This window comes from Castor canadensis, chromosome 8 (genome assembly GCF_047511655.1).
Source record: "Castor canadensis chromosome 8, mCasCan1.hap1v2, whole genome shotgun sequence".
NCBI lineage: Eukaryota > Metazoa > Chordata > Mammalia > Rodentia > Castoridae > Castor > Castor canadensis.
Window position 1 is genome coordinate 25,743,780 of NC_133393.1, and position 6,451 is coordinate 25,750,230.

Sequence of the window (6,451 nt, forward strand, 5' to 3'; positions counted from 1 at the left end):
AAGAAGTGGAAAAATACTACGCCCCATTTGTACAGTATCACAATTCGTGATGCAATTAAACATGCACTGCCCTAGGACCCAACAATCCACACTTAGGCAAAAGGAAGGATTTTGCCCTCTTTTTGCAATGTTTTACAAATGTCCACACAGACTTATATGCAAATGTCAATAGTGGCTTTGTTCATAATAGACCCAAGCTGGTAATAACTTGCCTATTTATCAATTTTCAGCAGATAAACCAATGGACAAATCAGGATTTAAGTAATAGTACCGGAAATGAGCAAAACGTTAATACACACAACGCAGATGAAGTTTAAATGCTATTATATGACACAAAACACTACATACAACATGATTTACATATATATGTATATGAAATTCTACAGTCTTCAAAATCATTGCTCTCAGAAAGGAGATGGGTGGTCACTCAGGTTCCCCTGAGGTCACTCAGGGGAGGATTAAACACAAAGGGTATGAGGACACAGTTTTGGGCAAGGGGAGGGTGACAGTGTGTATTGGCTGTGGGGGTGGATACTTGACTCAAAAATACAAACACTCAAGTAATTTGTCATCGAACATATTTTATTCACAGAGACATGCTAAGTTGAAAAAAGAGGGGGATAGAAAGCAAACTAAAGTCACATTCAGAAAAATAAAACACGACATATTCCTTGCTAGCAGTCCTTCACCTCAAGTAATTTCCAATGAAGTCCTTCAGTTTGAAACAATGATCAGGTGTAACTCGTTTACACAGAAGAGGTCACTAGCAGGAGAATCATTACATTTTTTATTATTAAGGTAACATTTTACAGTATTTTCCTACTGACCCTTTCTGGATATTATTCCTTTGAGTATCTGAGGTTAGAAAGCCTTTAATTTTACATCCTGCCAGGCGACCACTGTTCTCCAGATCCGGGGACCCTGGCATCTGCTGAACACACAGACTCACTCACAGTTCAAGCTCTGCATGCAAAAGAGAAAGAGCACAGAGAGAGATGGGGGACCCACCTCAGCAGGTCCCTCCTCTCCCACCCTTCCTCCACACACCAGGGGCTTTCCCTTTCCCTCAGGCCCCAGGACATCAGGAAGTCTACATGAGACACAAATGGGAAGCAGTTATGAGACCCACAAAGCCAGTGCCCAAAATCACAGACAGGAAGTCCTTCTTCCCACCCCCATTCCTGCAGCAAGCTCAGTGTGTTAACAGTAGATCCCAGGCTGTACAGACAGTGGTCCTGGGACTCTCTTCCTCCCAGTAACTTCAAGCCCCCTGACCTCCTCTTTCAGGACTGAGCTCAAATATTCTCTCCCAGTACAGTCTACACTGAGGACAATCACAAAAAATCACAACTCCGCCCTACTCTTTCCCCTTGTTCCTTTTCTCTAAATCACTCTGCTCTCTGACCTCCTGTATGTCACATCAGTCACTTTGCTATTTATCCTTTCTGTTTCCTTCTGAAAGTGAATTCTGTGAGGGCAGCGATTTTTCCTGGTTTGGATTTGTTGTGTCGCAGGTGCCTGGAATAGAGCCAGGCACATGACAAACACTCACACACTTGTTGAAGAGTGAATAAATTCAAGGACCAGACCTCCTAAGAGCGCAGTCTTGGACAGGAAAGGTAAGTTGTTTCCTGGATGTGACTGGAGTTCTCTCTGTGCATGTTTGGTTCGGGGGGAGGGTGCCTACTACCTTATCTCAGGCCAGAAGCCCCTCCCTCAGCCTCTCAGGGACCTCACACTCTGCACAGGGCACGAAGCCTATGGCCTAGAGGTGCCATCTGACCAGCTGCCTCCACAGCCTCCTGGACTCAGGAGGAATCAGATGCTGGATACTGAGGGGCTATAATCCTGTTATTACCAAACTTAGCTCCAGAATTTGCGGCTGCCTGATCTGATGGCAGCCAGCGGACATCTGGTTGTCTCCAGGACACAACCAGAGAACCAGGCCACACTCAGCCACCAAGATAAGATGAAAAGCACAGGACGATTGGTTTGGGGAACAGAGGTGGAAAGTAGGTGAGGCCTGAGTAACATAGACCACAGGCCTTTATCTGTTGAAGTCACAAAGGGAAAAGAAGAGGCAGGGCACCCCTGTCCTAGACTCTCAGGGCTGTGGAGGGGCAGCCCTCCTTGCTCCAAGAAGGAGGGTGATCTGATGACCTGGGGAGGGTGCACCCTTGGCATCCAGAGGAATGGTGCTTGGGTACCTGAGAATTGGAGGTGTGCAGGGTGGAGAGGACCATCTTCGGCATCAGGGAGGTGCTGGGAAGATGTCTGAGGTTGCATTTAACACAAATCTGATTATAGCACAGTACTGTCTTCAGCTCCTGCCACTTCTCCTCTCCACCCTCTGGGGACAGTGTCTACCTGGACACCTGGAGTGCAGACAACTCCCAGCTCAATTCCTGGGATACTGCAGCAGCTCCTCTGACCTGAGATCCAGGGATATCCACAGCTGGTTCAGGCTGCCTAAGACTGACACTGGAGAGGACCATGACCTTGTAGCACACTGAGTGGGACCTGGGGAACTCTGGAGTCAAGGACCAGGGCTAGGCACTTCACCCTGGGGTGCAGGCCTTGCTCTCCCCTCCCTTCTTTGATTCTCCTGCCACCCCAGCACTAGGGGCCCTGGCTCTGGAAGAGGGGAGCCCTCAGTCACTTCCCCTCTCTCATCTGCTTCTTCCCATTTCTTCCATGTGTGTGATCACTGTACCTGTGGGTACAGAAAACTGTCTCAACGCACTGCAGCCTCCTGCTGAATGACAGAGCTAGCACCTGCGTAACTCCCATCCTGCTAAAGCCAGGGACCCTTCCAGCAGCCCTGCCAGAAGCTCCTGAGCCCCTCCCTAAGCAGATCCCATCGCTCCCACACAGGTGTCCTCTATGCTGACCTTCCCGTGTCCCTTTCCCATCACTCCTTCCCCTCCATTCCTATGGCCTCCATTCCTTAAGTAAGGCTGTCTGTCAGGATGGGGTCCCTCGCAGACAGGAGATGGTCACCCCTTCACATGGGTCTTCCTGTAGTAAAAATGAATTTCTCTTGTTTGTAAGTCACCCAGTCCATGGAGTTTTTGTTACATGGACCTCATGGACTGAGATAGCTGCTATGGAGTCTCTGGACTCATTTGAAATGAAAGGCCAAGGTTTTTCTCATGCATATTGAGTCAGAGTCCTGCCTGGCATATAGAGATCTAGAGCCAAAACACGGAATGAGTGAATTTGTATCTGATGCCTCAGACACACGCTGTTCCCAACTCAAAGGGGAAACTTGTGTCTCTCCAGCTCTGTCCCCAGACTAAGGAAACTCTCTGACATCCAATGTCCAGGGGTGCGACCCTTCTGGAAGACCAGGGGCAGTGCTTTAGCCGAACTTTGGGAGGCAGGGAGGCAGTGCAGGGAAAGAAGTTCTGGAAATGAGGAAGAGACACAGAGGATGGGGTCAGGGGAACTCCCCACCAAATGGTTACTCAGAACACCAGTTCCCAAAGTGGGGTATGTAGAACCCTTGGAGGGCTCAACCCTTTCATAGGATCCCCAAAATCGGAACTCTTTTTATATTTGTAAGACTTTATTTGCACTAAAACAAAGCTTGGCAACAATGGAAGATGTGGAGGCAAACTGCAAGAGAGTTATTCTAATCTTCACCTCCCCCTCCTCATTTCCGAAGACAAAAAATAAGCTACTTCCACTTACAGATGTCCTGGTTGAAGTATTAAGAATGACTAACTTGATTACATCTCCAGTCCAGAGTCCCCATTATAAAAGTATCTTATCTGATTAAATAGAAAGTATAGAAAAAGCACTTGTACTGTTAAGTAGGAGGCTTGTGTCTTTTGTTATTGTTCTGTTTTGTTTTGTTGCTGTTTTGTGTGTGTGTGTGTGTGTGTGTGTGTGTGTTTCTGGGTTTGAATTCTGGGCCTCCACTTGGCATCTTCCACTGGAGTCATGGCCCAAGTCCCTTTTTGCTTCAGGTAGGCTTTAGCATTAGTGGTCCAGGGCCAAGCTAAGACAGCCTCAGGCTGCGATCCTCCCATCAGTAGCCTGCCTGTAACTGGGATTATAAATGCTCCACCTCACTCAGCTGGGTTGTTGAGATGGGGTCTCTATAGTTTTTTTGCTCAGGGTGGCCTCCAACCTTGACACAGCGTTTGCTGTGGGGCAGGAGTGGGTCAAGGTAAAGGAGCAGGTTTTCAAGCTTAGATCTCAGGTCTCAGGCTCTAGCGTCTGGTCTGGTGTGGAGAAGGCAAGCCTTGGGAGTTCCCCATTTCTCCAGAGTTTCACTTCTTTCTCTTCCAAAAGGTGTCAAGTCCTTCTACCTGGACACTCATGACGCGGCCCCACTTCTCACTCCCATTGGGTGTCGCGTTCCCGCGGAGCCAATCAGCGTCTCCGCGGTTCCGGGTTACAAAGTTCCCATGCAGCCGCCCGCACTCAGATCGTCCCAGACCCTAAGGAAGGGGGCCATGGCGCCCCGAACCTCCTCCTGCTGCTCTCGGCGGCCGTGGCCCTGACCGAGACCTGGGCGGGTGAGTGCGGGGTCGGGAGGGAAACGACCCCTGCCGGGGAGGAGCGAAGGGACCGCGGGCGGGAGCTCAGGACCCGGGAAGCCGCCACCGCGGCCCCGACCTCCCCGTCCCCAAGCCGGGCGCTGCCGCTCTCCCACCCGCCTCCTTCCCACGATGTCCCTTTGGGGTCTCAGGAGCCCGTGTCCCCTCCTCCCCTCCGGCCCATCATCCTGGGACCCGGGTCCCGCGGCAGGAGGGTCGCGGAGTCTCAGCCGCCCCCCGCCCCCAGGCTCGCACTCCCTGATGTATTTCTCCACCAAGACTAGCAGTTCCTCCAGGCCCTCATGGTCCTCCCTTCTCCCTGTCCACTCATGGGTTGTTTTCTTTCCACAAGTGAAATAAGAGGCAGCTGTGCTCAGGCTGCAAGTAAGTATTGCAAAGAACCCCTGAGCCCCTTGTGGAACTGTATACAGGAACCAATAGGTTTGCTCACCCACCCCATAATTCCCCCTTTAGCCACATCTCCTTTGGGCTCTGACCAGATGTTTTGTTCTTTCCTAGGAGGGGACAGTTCCCAGGGCTCTGATTCTTCTCTCACAGCTTGAAAAGGTGACACCTCGAGGGTCAAGTTGGCACTAGAGGTGAGGCAAAGGACAGACTCCTGGGTTATGGGGACTGTGGATTGGGACTTTTTGTGTGTGTGATGGGCTGCTCAGAGTGTCACCATTTTCCATGCCCGTCTGAATTTGTTATGATCATTTCTGTTACAGTGTGGGACAGCTGCCTTATGAGGACTGAGCCACACAGGATCTGTGCAGGCCTCTCCCCGTTCTTCCTCCTGTGAGGTTGCAGTGGGCTGAGATTCTCACTTCCCTGTTGAAAATAAGAATGTGGATATGGATTTGATCAAATTCTTGCCATGAGATGAAGTTGCTGAGCTAATTAAATCAAAGGAAGATTAATAAAACTTTGAGAGAAAATAGAACTTGACAAGCTTCCAGAGTCCTTTTGTTTGCTACACTGTGTCTGTTACAGGTGGACACAGGAGAAGGCCAGGAGAAGACATGTGTGCACAACTGGGGCTCAGTCCACCCTGGGCTTTGATGTGGTCACTGCTCAGCTGAGTCATCTCCCTGCTTCTTAGTCCCTGTCCTTCAGTAGAGCCTTGTCCCATCATGATCTGCGACCACAGGGACTCAGACCTTGCCATGGTCTTTTCTTATCTCCCAAGCCACCAGCCACCAGGGCTTCACATGGGGGTCAGCCCAGACTTAGGTCTTAGTCCAAATGCAGGTGCCACTATTTTTTTGTTTCATCTTTTTATAGAGAACTATGTCTGTTTCAGTGATTGTGTATGTGTTTTGGTGTCACTGTCCTCTGAGTGTCCCCATCTCTGAGCAGCAGGAGGTGATTGTCTTGTCATTGTCCTACAGGACATGGAGTGTCCTTCTAAGGGGAGTCTCTGTGTATCAGGAAATGACTTTTCAGACCTGTCCATCTCTTTCCTAGCCCTGTTCCCTGGATTGTGGTTTCTCTCCTTTTTTCCCAAGATTTTGAAAGGAACAAGGGTGTGGGCATAGCAGGGAGAAGGATCTCATGGTGACACTCCTTTTTTGAGGCTCAGCTTTCTCTCCTGAAGGAACAGTTCCCCTCTGCACCTTTCAAAGTTGCCTTGAGTTTTCAAGGTGTTCTTGTGCACTTAGGATCCTATGTGAATTTAAGTTGTTCTAATAGTGTTCATTAATGACAGACAAAGACCTGCCATTGGACAAGGAAGACAGGGACAGATGGCTGAAGTGATTTTCCTCAAGTCCAACCAGGGGAAGGACCTTGGTGTTTTCCTGTGTCTAGTCTGTTATTTGAGGGTGTCACACTTAGTCACACAGGAAGTGGTGCTGGGATAGGCAAGCCCTCTCCTACTTGCTATTTGGATGGTTTACCAATCG

At 49.7% G+C, this 6,451-nt stretch overlaps 1 long non-coding RNA gene across 1 annotated transcript; it reads left to right on the plus strand.

Moving 5' to 3' along the window:
- The first annotated feature begins 1,604 nt into the window (after nucleotides 1-1,604).
- Nucleotides 1,605-5,490, plus strand: LOC109687285 (uncharacterized). Its single transcript, XR_002212473.2, has 4 exons — nucleotides 1,605-1,619; nucleotides 4,300-4,526; nucleotides 5,067-5,146; nucleotides 5,276-5,490. It is a non-coding gene; the product is annotated as an uncharacterized lncRNA (long non-coding RNA).
- Nucleotides 5,491-6,451: the final 961 nt, after the last annotated feature.